This window comes from Dromiciops gliroides, chromosome 6, assembly GCF_019393635.1.
Source record: "Dromiciops gliroides isolate mDroGli1 chromosome 6, mDroGli1.pri, whole genome shotgun sequence".
In the NCBI taxonomy this organism is placed as follows: domain Eukaryota; kingdom Metazoa; phylum Chordata; class Mammalia; order Microbiotheria; family Microbiotheriidae; genus Dromiciops; species Dromiciops gliroides.
Window position 1 is genome coordinate 73,478,898 of NC_057866.1, and position 16,892 is coordinate 73,495,789.

Consider the following 16,892-nt stretch of genomic DNA (forward strand, 5'->3'; position numbering starts at 1 on the left):
GGCTTATGTCACTTTTTTGTGCCTGGCATGACCTCCTCCTTGCATCTTTCTGAAGTCCTACCCATCCCCAAGACTCACTTCAAATTCCACTCATTCCAAAAGGGAGTCCTTGATACTTAGGCAACATGGCAGAGTTCATCGGGCAGGGACTTTAAAATAAGGAATTCCTGAATTCACATTCCACCTCAGATACTTACCAACTGTACTGCTGGGCAAATCTCTTGACTTCTATGTGCCTCATTTTCCTCATGTAGAATATAAGGACTTGTGTAATGGTCTCTAAGGTACCTTCCAGCTCTAACTCTATTATTCCCTTTTCACTCCCCCTAAGAAAATGTCCTTTCCTTCTTCAGACCATGTACACCACTTTTTTTTTCTTTCCTTAGGTACTTGTTCTCATTTATTTCCAGTGAGTGTATATGTCATATCCCCAAACTAGATGAGAAATTCTGTGAAAATGAGAGTTCCTTGAGAGCACTTATAAGGGTAGTTTATAGAGATATCCCTGGCTCTGGCTTAGGATATTGCCGTTAGTGTTTAACAAATCTGTATTGAAATTAAATTAATTGAAGCTAGAAAACCTGAATTATTGATGTTTTTATCTTTCCCTTGATACTTATCAGTGTTCTACAAATAAGAGATACATATTCAGTGTTGGTTTAATTGAATTAAATTGTACCAAATTAATGAAATCAGCATCACAAGTTGGTTCCTGATGTGAGACAGATAACTTTACTATGTGTGTTCCATGAACAAAGCTTCCCTTATCCTTGCCAGCCATCTCACAGATAGGCACCATTGGACCCAGGGGAGACTATGCGGAGAATATAGCAAGAGAATGTCACTGCATTAGGGAAAACCAACCATTCATTTTAGGGGAGAAGCAATCATTCAAAGGTTTGCCCTAGGAAAGATAGGCCAGCTGTACTTTCTTATAAAATGGGAATACATCATCTCAGGCTCTGAAAAAATACAAGTTAAAGAAACCCATCACTACAGCTATAAGAGTGAACTTAGACCAAATCCATTTATTTAATAATAACGTACACATAGGAAAAAATTTGTTTGAATTGCTAACAACCCAAGAAAGGTATTATTAAAAGCAGGAAAGAGGCTTCTTTAAAATTGTCTTGAGCTAAATTAGACCCTCAAGTTGACTGCCTTAATATAATTTAACTTGTGTGTTTTGATTCTTCCTGATTGAACTTCCCTTGTCCCTCCCTCCCTCCCTCCCTTCCTCCCTTCCTTCCTTCCTTCCTTCCTTCCTTCCTTCTCCCTTCCTAGTGCGATTTTAATGTGAAAGTAGTGGATCAGGAATCAGAGGAACAATGTTTCAGCATTATATCTTTTACAAAGTGATTTCTTTACAGTAACTCTTTGTGATAGGCAATATGTATGTTTGTTTGCCAGAGAGAAAACTGATTTTCAGGGTTTTGCCTAAAATCACAGAGCTGAGAAGAACAGGGGGAGCATGTTGTTTTGTTGTTCAGTTGTTTCTGACTCTTCATGACTCCATTTGGGGTTTTCTTGGAAAAGATACTGTAGTGGTTTGCCATTTTTTCTTTTCCTCCAGCTCATTTTACAGATTTGGAAACTGAAGCTAACAGGGTTAAGTGACTTGCCCAGAGTCACAGAATTAGTAAGTGTCAGAGGCTGGATTTGAAATCAGGAAAATGAGTCTTCCTGGCTTCAGGCCCCATGATCTGTCCACTGAGCCACCTAGCTGCATAATGGATAAACAACTGACCTCAGAGTTAGAAAGATATGAGTTCAGGTCCTTCCCCTGATACATACAAATATGTGCTATTTAACCCCACAATACTCCAGATAACTAAGAATATAACATGCAAGACAGGTCTCCATCTGCACTGGTTAAAGGTTTCATTAATGATCAGTCAGTATCTCAATGTATTCATAAGTCTACCCCCCAAAGTGTTTTTAAAGACATACATTTTATTGATGTCTTTTCTAATTTTATCAATAATTTCTAGGAACATCTTCATCTCTCCAGATTGAACAGCCAAAATTAAAAAAAAAACAAGCAAAAACACTGAACAAAGGGGTGACATCTCAGTCAATCAACAAACACTTATTTACCCCCTATTATGTGTGTCCTGGCAGTCCTTTGCCTATCTGAGGAGATGTTTCTTCACAATTTATCCTGGTCATTCTTAACATTTTTATTCGCTCAATTTTGGGACTTCTTTTACTGAGCTTTTCATTGATGTAACTAACCACTGATCTTTAAAATATTTCTTCGGTTCTGCTTGCTCTCCTCTGCATCGGCTCACATATTTCTTCCCTTCTTTATCTTAATCCCTCATATCCATCATTCCTCTACCATAATCACCTAGTACAATGAAAGAAAGATAGGGATTGAAGCTACGATTTCTTTGAAATAAGGAACTCCCAAGTGAAGAAATACCATTTATCAATGCAGGTAGGAACCCTCTCCCCAACTAGTAATCTTAAGAGAGTTGCTTAGAACAATGAGAGGTTAAGTGTCCTGCTTAATGTTCATCAGCCAATATGTATCAGAGCAGGACTCAAACTCCATTCTTCTTGGCCAATAGGCCAAGTCTCTATCCACTCTGCCATGCTGCTCGTTAGATTGATACACCATTATTTTTTGTATGAATATTTAAAATGACTCTCTTGTGGCTCAAAACTTAGAAAAGAGACGTGACTCCTCTTTGGACACCATGTGCCATCCCTGAACTTATAAAAGTAAGGATCATTATGTATTGTCTAAACAAAATTTTAATCTTCTTGGTGATTTAAGTAGCAAGATTTTTTTCTCTCTCTTTCACAGACATCATGGCCCAGTTTGCCATGCAATTATATAAACTTCAGGCTGGGAAACATTTCTAATTGTCAGGAAAGCAGAAGGTATGTGGATATTATTTTTAGGTGTTTGGTTCCTAAATCGATATTGTGAATTTGTATTTATTGTTAATGGGCAGAACAGCTGTGTTTATAAATGGTTATGTGAAAGAGTAATTGCTCTGCTTGTGGGGGAGGGGAGGGGCTTTTTTATGTAGAATGGAAGAAGATAAGTACCTTTCTCTGGTGTTTTATAAGCAAGGCCCATTAGGAAATCTCAGGTAATTGAATTTTTCCAGTGAAGTAACCTTGTTAGGTGTGTGACCTTCTACATTGAAGTGGGATATGATTAGTACAAGTGTTCCTGCTTCTTTCTCTGCTTTGTTCATCTTAAAAGATTTTAAGTGAATTTGTAAAATGTCATATCCCAAAGGGAGAAATAAGAGTTCTTCTGTTTTTGATTGGGCTCTTGTTAAACCCACTTCTTTAGAATGCCATTGAATATTACGGATACTTTGTAAGTTCAAGGCAAATCTTGAGACAAACCCTTGCCAGTACATTGCCTTGCTCAGAGCCTTAACTAAAGGTTAGAGACAATTCTACTGAAAACGGTGGGGGGTGGGGGGGTGTCCTGACAGCTGACCCTCACATAATGGATCATCAGGAAATGGTGAATTATAGGAGATAGTGAATGGTCCCACTGTTCATGAACTTGGATAGATTTGGGGAGATAATAAAGGTTAAAAGGGCCTAGCATGTTATAGTCCACTGGGTCTTGAAAAGCAGGACATGAATGAATGACTGAACAACAATTCCGTAGCGCTCACTTAAGAGCCAGTGAGACCTTGATAGGGTTTCTTTGTGCTGTGTTGGCCCATTCTACTTAATCTTCCTCGTATACCCATTCCATTCCTTCTCCTTTCCAAATGGATAAAGAATTCTTACTATATCTCTTAAATATAAACCATTTTCTGATGATTCTGAATTGACATTTCTGCCTAGAGTAGTCTTTACCACACTCAGTAGCCATAATCTAGTCTTCCTATAATTAAAAGCAATACACACACTCCACATCATATCTAGACCAGACTGCAGAGAACCAAATGAGACCTCCCCCTCTACTTTCACAATAATCTGCAAATATTATCTCATTTTATGCTCACAATAACTCTAGGATAGAGGAGCTATTATTGTCCTTTTTAAATTTTTTTTTTTTTACAAACAAGAAAACTGTAGATAGACAAGATTTAAGTTCTTGCCCAGGGTCACAGAGTTAGTGATTAAGCTGGATTTAAACCCAGACTTTCCTGACATTCTTTCTACCTCAGTGCCTAGTGGCAAGGCATGGAACAACACAGGCTGACCAATACAAACTGAGCAGAATCCAGATTGAAATGAGATGCTCATATTGGGTGTAAAGTTGGTGCAACCATTACAAACAAGGAATGAGGAGAGAGATCTAAAACAAATGATGTCTCCAAAAAAATATAAGAGCAGAAAGGAAGACCATGCTACATTAAAATGAATAAGGGATCATTTCAAAGTATTAATAAGAAACATTCCAATCTAAGGAAGCAAAGTATGAATTAATCCAGTTGTCTTACATTGAGGATATTGGTCAAAAGACACACTACAGAAGCTAAAGATTAAAAGAAAGTGATTTATGTGTATTACACTATTGAATACGAATGCCACAATTAATCTGATAAAGTCAATGTTGCATAAATCGTTTCTGTTTGACTGTGGAATGTAGTTTTAGAATTACATTTAACTTTTCTTGTATTGGACACCCTTATGGAATTCAAAACACTTCAAATAAAGAAGGGTCATTGAGAAATCCTGCTTTAAGATAGTCTTCTCAGATATATCCTTGGCCAACTCCTTCCTGCTTCTCATTGTAGAAATTAGTATATGATGAAAAAATCCAGAATAATTAGGCTTCTCTCTTCATAAATTGGTTTCTGTTGACCAGTAGGAGGACTTAAATATGTTGGAAGGAGAGGACTTCAAAATCCTGTCTGTTTAGCTTATGATGAATTGTATATTACCTGTAACACATGATAAATGTTAATGGCAGTGAAAATATATATTTAAAAAAGAGCTACTTAAGCCATTCCCAAAGTCTTGGCAATGAGAGCAGAAATAGCATGTTTTAATGAAGTAATGCATATGTATAACTCCATTGCCCCTGTAACACAGCATTCAAAAAAAAGTGATAATTTGAGGAAGATAATGAAGGTGATGTATGCTTAGCTATGCTATGATTAACTGTAAGAAAAAAGATGAAATGCCCTCAGGATTCCATTAGCATATATTCATCTTCATCTATGTCTTCCTATGTATATATCTCAATATGTTACTACCCTACTTGAACTTTGTTGGATTCCCGATGGCTACCAAATAAAGTCCAAATTTCTTAGCTTGCAATTTAAGGTTCTTTACAATTGGATTTCTCTTTTATAAAAAAAATAATAATAATAAACATTTTTTATTTATACTTTCCAGTTCCAAATTCTATCCCTCCTTACCTACCTCTCCTCTCCCCTCCCTGAAGTGGTAAGCAATCAGATATGGTTTATGCATGTACAATTATGTAAACCATTACATATTAGTAATTTTGTACCAAAAAAAAAACTTGAATAAAAGGAAAAGAAGTGAAAGACAGTGAAAAATAGCAGCTTCAGTGTCTGTTCAATCAATATCAGTTCTTTCTTTGGAGGTAGATAGTATGTTTCATCCACAATTAGATTGCAATAAAGCTTCTTTCCAGTTATGTCTTATAACATTCTCCTTTATAGTCTCTATTAACTTTGGAAAACATCCCTACTCTTTGTTCCCCAAACATATCCTTAACATTCCCAACTCAGCCTTTAGTCATGACCTTTCCTACGCCTGGAACACTCTCCTCCAAATCTGTATGAATTGATATACTTCTTATCCATGAGTTACACTTGAAAAGTCACTTTCAGTCATTTATTTGTGTACATGTCCTATATCTTTTACTAAACTATAAACTTCTTGAAGCCAGGAACCAGGATATATTCACTTTTATATGCTTAATTGAGCCTAGAATATAAATTGCACATTGCAGGAATTTATCAATTAGTCATTGCATTGAAGGAAATTTCATCATTTCAGTGACACTTTTAGGGAAACCATATATAAAAAGGATATTTAAAATTTCCAGGTAAGATGATAGTTCTGAAATGCAGTGCAATGGGAGAGGTAACAAAGCTTAGTCACTGAAACATCTAAGTTAAAGATCCATTATTTCCAAATCCTCCCCTTGACCTAGAACTCGACCTCTAGAGTGCAGGTATCTGGATAATTCTACTCTAAGGTGAGGAAAAGTGAATGAACTGTCAGATATAATTGAAAATAGATATGCTGGAGGGCAGCTAGGTGGTTCATTGGATAAAGTAAAGGCCCTGGATTCAGGAGGACCTGAGTTCAAATCCAGCCTCAGACACTTGACACTTACTAGCTGTGTGACCCTAATTGCCCCGCCAAAAAAAAAAAAAAGATATGAGGCCTCTTTCTATTATTGAGAGAACCAACATGTTGACCAAGGGAATGGAATATTTCTTTCTTCCTAATGCTTTTGATACGTGATTATCCTTTGAAAGAAAAGGAAAGCTATGTGTTAGAATGGCTGGAAATAGCAGGAACACAAAGTTGTCAAGCCTTTTTCCAGAGTTGTGTTCCTTGGTCTAAGTCTAACCACCTATCTTATTTTCTAATTTCTAATGATTGACTTTTTAAATAAATCCTAACAGCTAAACCATTGCAATAGGGGGATTGGTCACTAAGGTCTCTAGCCATATGATACAGTTACCCCTTCCACATTATGATTTTCTCCCTCATAGTTTTAATATATCCCAGGTTGGCATAAGAAATTAAATGGGAATTTTTAAGAGTTTTGCTGAAACCACAGATGATAGGCAAAGGCAAGCAGACAACACAGAAAAAGTTTAGAAAATCATAAAATGCATACAATATATGTGTAGTATTATGTAATATCAATATAGTTTATCTTTTAATACCATAATAATTTAGACTTCTTCTCTGGTGTGATAGGAGGGCCAGAAAATTTTATGCAGATTTTCTAGATCACAGGAGTGCTGAGCCCCTAACCCCCATGTTGTATATGCAATAACTGTGTAATCATTTTCTTGTTTCTCCTACCCCTGATTTCAATACTGTATTTGCCCTATGATGCCTTTGGCCCTGAGAATCTTGAACAGGTTAGCAGTTTGGTGGTTTATTTACCATAAATGATCAGCTTACCAACTTATGCAAAGTCTTTGGCAGTACCTCAAAAGCATAGCTTGGTTTAGATAAAGGAGATGTATAACGTTTCTTTCTTTTCCAATAACTGTAAGCAGGAAACACCATCTCTCAAATTTTTTTTAATCACTCAGTTCTAACACTCCCTTTGGGAAATGTGACTATCCTATTTTTTTAAAGTTGTTTCTAGGCATTAATGCAGGAAAAAAACACCATGAGCAACACAGTTTAATGACATAAATGAAGGAGTATTTCTTATTTCACAGAGAGTTCTTTTTTTTTTGTTTTCCCCTGGAAGTAATGTCAGAGAGGTCCTTGTTCAATTCTGTCATTCTCCAGATGAGCAAACTGAAAGGAAACTCCTAGGGCTATACAGAAAGTAACAAGATTCAAACCCAGTTCCTATGACTAATTTGTTTTTCTACATCTTGCTATATAATGCTACTAATCCTCCAAAGCTGTATCTAAAGGCAAGATTCAATGAAAAAAAGTGATGGAGTTGAAGGAATTGGATTTTGCCATTTACTACCAGTGTGACCTTGGGCAAATCACTTAACTTCTCTGCAATTCTTTCTTATAGATTGAGTTGCACTAGATGATCTCTGAGATCCTTCCCGTTTCTAAATCTTTGATCCTTTGAATGTCATCATGGAATGGCAACAATGGTGAAAGGTGGGGAAATAACTATACTGTTAGTTTTCTTCTTCACAGCATGCTTGAGATTTACAACTGAGAGACATTGTCTTCTGTGATAGTTTCTTTTGAAAGTAGAAGTCATAATGGAACCAATACAAGAACTTAATGAAATCTTTCGAAAAGATGTGTTTGGCCAATCAAAGTACAAATAAGATCCATCATCACTAATTAAAGTTATTATCTACAGAGAGTCTGACTGTTGTACAAAGATTGATGGCCTGGTAGGAAGTAAACCACAGAGATATGGCATGTGTAAAAAGCCACATGGTGAGGTAGAAAGACCACCCAATTGATAGAATCTAGGAGGCCTAGCTTCTCATTCCAACTCTGCCATGACTTCCTGTGTAAATTTAGCTAAATCACTTCACCTCCTGTGGTCTTCACTTCTTAGCAATTTCCTCATCTGTAAAATGAGTATCTCAATTTGGATGATCCAGAAGGGCCTTTCAAGTTTGACAAATCAGTGGTGATAAAAAAAAAAGTCTCTTCTCTCAGAGCCTCTTTCTCTAATATGATGATAATGCCACTTGTACTATAGAGCTGTTCCATTATCAAACAAAAATAATGTATGTGACAGACTTTGTAAATTCTAAAGTCATCTATAAATATAAGCTCTTATTATCATCACAGAGAAGAACCTAATCCTATTCCTTGATTGGGGTATTAATAATGAACTGCTTCTCCCACCTGGCTATACATAATTTGGGGTCTAGGAGGGACTTGTTGCACTGCTCAAGCAATATTTATGTGAGATCCTAGGAGCAAACACCACTAAAGCCACAGCCAGAGCTTTCTTCAGCTTGGTTATATTCTTTGCTTTCACCTTTATCCTCACCTTTTTTCTTTTTATATAAAAATAATTCTGAACCAGTCATCCAAACCATTTAATAAAGCAATTTAGCTAAAAATTGGAAAAAAAATAAATCATAGGACATTAGAGCTGGAAGAGACCTTCAAGATCATTGAATTCAACCCCCATTTCGCATATGAAGACCCTGAAACCTAGTCTAGATTGATTGAGTTGAGAGTTAGAATTAGAACCAAGTTTGTGGTCTGTCAGGGAAATATCTGTATCGTTGGATCATATTTGCATCTGACATTCTATTGAGTAGTTGAATTATAAAGCAGCCCTCCTGCATAAATTTTGAAGTAGTTTTTATAGTGTATTATCTTTAATGTCAATATAAACTCCATTGATGCCAGGAAGGGCTTACAGCAATCCCTGCCAAGGAAGCCTTCTTCATACTCCTTCCTAGGCCAGGGTTTATGGTAAATGGCAGAAAAAATAGGAGGTACAACTGGGATGATCAGTGTCAGATACATGAATGGAAGACCCAGTACCCTGGCTATCTACATGCTCTTTCTAGATTGCTTAGCCCAAATATCACGACTATATATTCATATAGAAACATGCTCTTCTGCCTTTTGTTTAAATGAATGCCATGGGTTATCCCTAATTCAATTGTATTGCTGTCTGTCTTGCTCATGCCCATAGAGGTAAAGATGTACTCATTCATTTAAAAGTCTTTTGATTATTTGTATAATAAAAATTAATTTTTATAGAACATTGGTAGTCAATTAGTGAATGGTAAATGAAATTAGTGATCAATGTCATAACAATAAGACATTTATGAAGGAAATAATATAAGTACATAAGGACATGTAAATGTAGGGAAAACAAGTGTGATATTGAAGGCACTTCATTTTCCAAGTGAAATAACCCCCCATTTACAATCAGCAAAACTGTTCTTCATTTATAGGCAGCTGGAATCTACAGTTTCATCTTTAAGATATTATTATGCAAATATTCTTTCCAAAATACACATTGATGCCTGAATATTTATTAACTTTGTTGAAGAAAACTCATCTAGTGGAACTCAAGAAAATCTAATAAATATTGAATGACTGATACATGAAGAACCCTATTCATCTGAAGTGACCTTCTAAAATGTTCTACAGAAAAGTTATAGGACTTTTAAGTGCAATATAGGATATATGGTGTAAGCATGTCTCCAAAAATGATTTTGAAAACAAATTCATATGGAGTCTACTGTTTATAATTTTAACATACTGTACTTTATAATTACCTGATGCCTCCTTGTGACCTGAAGGTAACCCTGGGCTTTCAAAGGCTATGAAATGTAGTGGAGGTTTTATCATATTGAAAAGACTCCATGTATGGTCTCAATGATAGAATGAGTCTACTTTTCAAGAATCTCTCTAAATGAATGTGGAGAGACTTATCACTAGGAATCTAGCTACAATTTGGCCTTCAGTCTTATCACTAAACTTACCTTATGCTCTCCCAAATTATCAATTATCTCTTAATCACCAAATCTGATTTCTTTAGTAAGTCATAATATTTTTCAGACAATCTGCTGTATTTGATGGTATTGACCACCCTCTTCTAGAAACTCACTTATCTTTGCATTCTTGTGACACTATTCTCTTGTGCTTCTCTTCTTGTTTGACCTCTCTGCAGTTTCTTTTACTGAGTCATCATCTACATCAAACAGCCTAATTATAGATGTCCCCCCAAGGTTTTGTCCTAGACTTTCTACCTAGGATTTCTTGACATTTTTGAGTCAATGACTCCTTTAGAAATCTAATGAAACCCATGGACACCTCAGAATTATGTTGTTAAATACAAAAAATTAAAATACATAAACTTGACAAAAAACTGAATTATACTGAAATACAATTATCAAAACTTTTTTAAAACTTCACAGATTCTAGGTTCTCATTCTCTTTCTGTCTGTCTGTCTGTCTCTGTGTCTCTCTGTGTCTGTCTCTTTATCTGTCTCTGTCTCTCTGTCTCTCTCTTTCCCTCCACCTCTCTCCCTCCTTCCCTCCCTGCCCCTCTCCCTCTCTGTCTTTTTTACCTGCCCCACTCCTCCCCTCCCATGGATTTGCTCTATTCAGGTAAGATACAGATCTATATATACAGCCACAGTCTCCCAGTCTTTCTCCTGAGCTTCAGACTTGCAATACTGTTGCCTCATGTATATATCATAAATTTATTTATTTATTTTGGTTTTTGGAAGGGCAATGGTGGTTAAGTGACTTGCGCGGGGTCACACAGCTAGTAAGTGTCAAGTTTCTGAGGCCGGATTTGAACTCAGGTACTCCTGACTCCAGGGCTGGTGCTTATCCACTGTGCCACCTAGCCGCCCCCATATATCATAAATTTAACATTGAGAACCAAATTAAATATCTTTCCTCATAGTGTCCCCTTCCAGATTTCTCTATATCTTCTGTCAAAGATAGGTTCATAACCTTAGCCTTATCCTGGATTCCTCACTTTTTTCTTTCTTTCTTTTTTTTTTTTTTTGTGAGGGAATTGGGGTTAAGTGACTTGCCCAGGATCACACAGCTAGTAAGTGTTAAGTGTCTGAGGTTGGATTTGAACTCAGGTACTCCTGACTCCAGGGCCGGTGCTCTATCCACTACGCCATCTAGCTGCCCCTGGATTCCTCACTTTCACAACACATTTCCAATTAATTGCTAAAATATGATGTTTCTACCTTCACAACATCTATCACATCTTACTCCTTTTTTCCACTCACAAGGCTACCACCTTAACTTAGGCCCTTTTCACCTTTTCCCTTGATTATGAAAACACACTCATATTTGTTCCCCTCTCTCATGTCTCCCCTTACTCCAGAATATCCTATTTACTTTTGCTGATGCTATTTCCTTTAAGCACAGATCTGATCCTGTGATTTCCCCACTCACCAAACTCTAGTGGCTTCCTATGGCCTCTAAGATAATACATAAACTAACCTATTTAATTTTCAAAATGCTACTTCATACATGTGTGTGTACATATATGTATATACATGTGTGCACACACATTTATATGTATGTGTTGTGTGTATTGTATATATATGTACATTTAATTTATACGTATATGGCTCTAGGTTATTATATATGTAGATGTATATATGTGATCTATCTGTCTATATACATGTGTTTGTATGTATGTACAGATGTATATGTGTGTATGTGTGTGTATATAATTATGTGTATAATAGAGAGGATATATCTATACTCTATCTTTCCATCCTCGCTGGACATTACTCTCCCACCTGTTCCCTGCAACCTACACAAATTGACTTCATTATCCTTCACTTATAACACCTGCCTTTGGCTAGAATGTATTCCTTCCTTCCTTCCTTCCTTCCTTCCTTCCTTCCTTCCTTCCTTCCTTCCTTCCTTCCTTCCTTCCTTCCTTCCTTCCTTCCTTCCTTCCTTCCTTCCTTCCTTCCTTCCTTCCTTCCTTCCTTTTCTTTCTGTCTGTCTGACTGTCTTTCTGTCTGTCTTCCTTCCTTCTTTCTTTCTACCTGTACCTCATAGTTTTTCTCCTTTAAGATTTAACTAAGGCCAGATTTCATCTGTAAAGTCAGCTATCTAGACAAAAGAATCCAACTCTATTCGAGACTCCTTTGTAAGCTTGGGTTGGATTTGACCCAGATGAATCTTATTTTAAAGGAGAACTTGCCTTTAGAGTGGGGATGGGAAAAAGACTAAAAGAAGGGGAAAATACTGGGTCCTCCAAGATATCAATTACTGGAAAGAATTTTTGAAACAAATATCCCTGATAAAGGCCTCATTTCTCAAATGTATAGAGAACTGAGCCAAATTTATAAAAAATATGTCATTTTGCAATTGACAAATGGTCAAAGGATATGAACAGGGAGTTTTCAGACAAAAAAATCAAAGTTATTTATACTCATATAAAAAAAGCTCTAAATCACTATTGATAAGAAAAATGAAAATTAAATCAACCCTGAGGTATCACTTCACACCTATCAAAGTGGCAAATATGACAAAAAAAAAAAAAGGAAAATTCTGGATGTTGGAGGGGGAAATTAGGATACTAATCCACTGTTGGTAGAGTTGTGAACAGAGACAAGCATTAGGGAAAGCAATTTGGAACTATGGCCAAAGGGCTACCCAACTAGGCAAACCCTTTGATCCAGCAATACCACTGCTAGGTTTATATCCCAAAGGTATCCCCAAAAAGGAAAAAAAAGAACTATTTGTACAAAAATATTTAGAACAGGTCTTTCTATGATGACTAAGATTTGGAAATCAAAGGAATACTCATCGATCCGGGAGTGGCTAAACAAACTGTGGATTATGATGGTGATGGAATATTAATGTGCTATAAGAAATGACAACCAGGATGATTTCAGAAAGACCTGGAAAGACTTATATGAACTGATGTATAGTGAAGTGAGCAGAACCAGGAGAACATTGTACATAGTGAAAGCAGTATTATTTGATGAAGAACTGTGAATGCCTTCACTATTTTTAGCAGAACAATGATCCAAGATAATTCCAAAGGACTAATGATAAAGAATGCTATCCACCTCCTAAGAGAGAACTGGTATTGATTGAACACAGACTGAAGCATGCTATTTTTCACTTTCTTTCATTTTTTTCTTTTAAGTTTTCTTTTACAAAATGACTAATATGTTAATGCTTTACATAATTGCACATGTATAACCTATATCTGCTTACCACCTCAGGGAGGAGGGAGGATGGAGGTGGGAGGGAATAGAGGGAAGGAAGGATAGAATTTGGAACTCAAAACTTTAAATAAAAATGTTTATTATTTTTTAAAAATATACCAATTACTAATAATTATCTCTGGCTTAGGTGGGTTGGGAAAGGGGAAAGTTTGTGTCTATCTGGTAAACTAAATAAAGAATATATTATCTTATACCATGTATAATGCCATTCCATATATATGTCTATGTGTATACCAGGTGGCAGAATTACTACCTTTTGCTCTACCCAAGTCTGTGGTTATTTAAGCCTTAAATGGTGATATTGGGGGTTTCCAGGTCATTTCCATTTACTTATTTTTACCCCTGATAGGTTCAATACATGTCCAGAGGCAGGTACTATGTCTGTATGTCACCAAGATGATTGGTTATTTCAGTGGGGAAAAAAAATTGAAAATAATGGTGAGCCCTAGAGATTTAATAACAAAAACAAACAAAATCCAGTTCCTTATATATATTCCTAATTTTTCTAACTGGTAGTTAAACTATCTGGTAGACAGAGCCAGAATAATATTAACCATTTTTAAAGGGCATCATAATGCTTGAATATATGACATATTAATTAAATGAAGGTTTATCGTTAGTGACTAAACCACACCCTAGTAGTAGGTACTAAGGGGAGAGATGTTCATTCATTCATGCCCTCATGAAGTTCTTGGATCCAATGCGGGAGAGGTTATGGGTGTAGGGTGGGATGGAGAATGATAATGGGCTTAATGACAGTTTCCTATAAATGATTAAGTTAATGTTTGGGGAAGGATTTTCTAAACAGTGCAGACTTTGAAAGTGCTATCTAAACAATAGTGTTTTACAAATAGAAAGCATTTTATTTTTATTATTCTCATGAATCTGGCAAGTTAAAAGGATTTTTCTATGTGTACAAGTGTTTGGGGTAGAAGAGGAAGAGAGACTGATAACATTGGCAAGAATTAGTCACAGCGTGACAGAGAGAGTGCCAGCTCTGTTCATTTAAAAATAGAGGTCAGAATATGGGAGCCTTGAGAGAATTTCAAAAACAGAATTAATTGATGAAATAAGAAGAGAAAACACAGAGAATTCTATAGCAGTAGATTGGGGCTGTTTTGAAGAGATAAGAAAAAAAAAGCTCATAGTATTAGTCTCTTATAAAAAAAAAATCCAGAACCCAAATGCCCCTGGAGAAAAGGTTAAGGTAGAATTTATGATGACTTTAATTAAAGATAATAAATCTGATAAAAGAGTAGATTCTTTACACTGTCCTGGCAAGACAGCAATGATGTTTTCTGCAGTTGCAAGGGTGAGTCCATAACTATTATTCATGCAATTTAGAAGTTTCTGCAACTTGCATTTTTAGGACTTAAGTTAAGGAGAAAATATACTCTATTAAAAAAAAATGTTGGTTCCCTTCCCTTATATGTTATATCGTATCAAATAAGTCAATTAGTCCCACTGTTACATTTAAAATCTAATGTGTGGTCACCTTATTCCTGTCCCAAGTGTAGGCAAAACTAGCTAGGGTAAATTAGAAGCTTTAGCACCAAGTTTTGGCATTAAGCATTTATTAGTGAAAAAGAGAACACCTGGGTCAGAAAGTCAAGAAAAAGGCCTATCTAACCTAGAATTCTCAAGTTCTCCCACCACCAGCCTCTTTGAGCAAACCACTGCCTCAGAATCCTTCTTCTGCATCCCTAGGAGAGGAATTCCATCCACCCTGCTTTAAGCTAATTGGCTAGCATCACCCAAATCCATTGGTTCACTGGACTTGAGGGTGGTCCCGTGTTGAAGTCAGAGTCCACAGTCTCTGAGAACACACCCTCTTCAGAATCAGGCAAGTGTGGTTTCAAATGCATTAACTTTAAGTATGTTAATCAGTGAAAGTCAGTCAATTTCAATCAATCTAATCAATCCAGGGCCTTTGGGCGTTGACAAAGCCCATTATTTTCTGACACTCCTATAAGTTCTTTTGTTTACTGGCATAATAAAAAGTAACATGTATATCTCACAGGGTGTTGTGAAGATAAAACTCATTGAATAGCCCTTGAAAAGGTAAAAGTGCTATGTAAATATGTCAAGGCTTATTACTGTTTACTATGAAGTGAAAAGATTAAGAAACTATTGATTATTTAGCTAAATTCCATTTTTCTTAGATGGGGCTGAGTCAAGAAAGGGAAGGTAATTGGTCCAATCATAAGAAATGTGATAAAATAATGGGATTTGGCAGACACCCAGGGGCCCCACCTAAAGATTGATTTAGAATTGATTGAGTTGGGTGAGACTGAGAAATTGACTGAGAACCTACTTAAGAATGATTAAATCTAGATCACATGTGGCTGACCCTGAGTAGGGTGTTCTTCTCAGAGGCTGTGGACTCCAACATCAACAGGAGACCACTCTCAACCAATCAGCTTGAAGGATCTCCCCTTTTGGGGAGGGAGATAGGAAGTAGGAAGTGGAGGCTGGCTCGCTGGTTCTTCCTCTTTATGTTCAGGAACTGACACATGGCAGGAAACAGACTAAAAGAGAGGGCCACTTTTCATTCAGGACTTCAGCTTGGTGGGAGACAGAGAAAAGATGGACAGAGAAAAAGAGAGGAAAGTAGATAGACTTTTCTGGCGTTATGGGACCCCATATGTTGTCTTTACTCTTTAATAAATCCTTAAAAACCTAAACTCTTGCTGAATTTACCAGTAAATCTAAGCCAGTTTCCCCCAAAAACTGGGTGGGGGAGGCAGGTTAGGACCTACATTTAGATTTTAAACATCACAGGAGGGTGGAAATAGTGTTTACTGTTTAGTCATTTCAGACATGACCAACTCTTCCTTGGGGTCGCATTTGGGGTTTTCTTGGCAAAGATATTGGAGTGGTTTACCATTTCCTTATGCAGCTCATTTTTACAGATGAGGAAACTGAGGCAAACTGAGTTAAATGACTTGACTAGGGTCATGCCCCTAGTAAGTGTCTGAGGTTGAATTTGAACTCAGGTCTTCCTAACTCCAGGCACAGTGCTAGATCCACTGTACCACCTAATTGCCTGGGAATAAGATAGGAACATTTTATTAACTTTAAATATGTAGAAAGACAACAAGAACAAAAGTCTTTCTTTTTTTTTATTTGTTACTCCTCTAACATACACATTCATGTAGCAGGCACAGTGGAGATTATCAAAGAAAGCAGTCAAGGTATCAATTCATAAGATAATCTGTCCTTGCCCAGAAGAAGCTTACAATCTAGATAGGGAGTGTGATATTTAAATTCTATATTGTGTGATCTCCTTAAATTAGAAGCTTTAGCACCAGTCTTTGGGCATTAAACATTTATTAAAGCATACAGGTATTAACATGGAGTTCAGAAAGTTGAGGAAAGTCCTATCTGGCATAGAGTTCCATCCTGGTTGGGTTCTTCCTCAAGTCCTCCTCCATGAGCCTGCTTTAATCAGGAACTCTGCAGCAAGCTGATTGTGGAAGCTTTTTATAGGTCTGGAACAGAGGCAGTCCTTACACACTGCTTCAAGCTGATTGGTTGGCATCATTCAAA

At 36.6% G+C, this 16,892-nt stretch overlaps 1 protein-coding gene across 5 annotated transcripts in view; it reads left to right on the forward strand.

The window, feature by feature from the left end:
- KCNIP4 (potassium voltage-gated channel interacting protein 4) overlaps positions 1–16,892 on the forward strand; it is a 1,176,826-nt gene that overhangs the window by 687,984 nt on the left and 471,950 nt on the right. The window contains exon 2 of one of the 5 annotated variants that reach the window (XM_043972815.1): positions 2,813–2,889. The exons of the other annotated variants lie outside the window; for them this stretch is intronic. The gene's annotated coding sequence lies outside the window, so the exon portion shown is untranslated. The remainder of the gene's footprint in view (positions 1–2,812; positions 2,890–16,892) is intronic. 5 annotated transcript variants of the gene reach the window in all.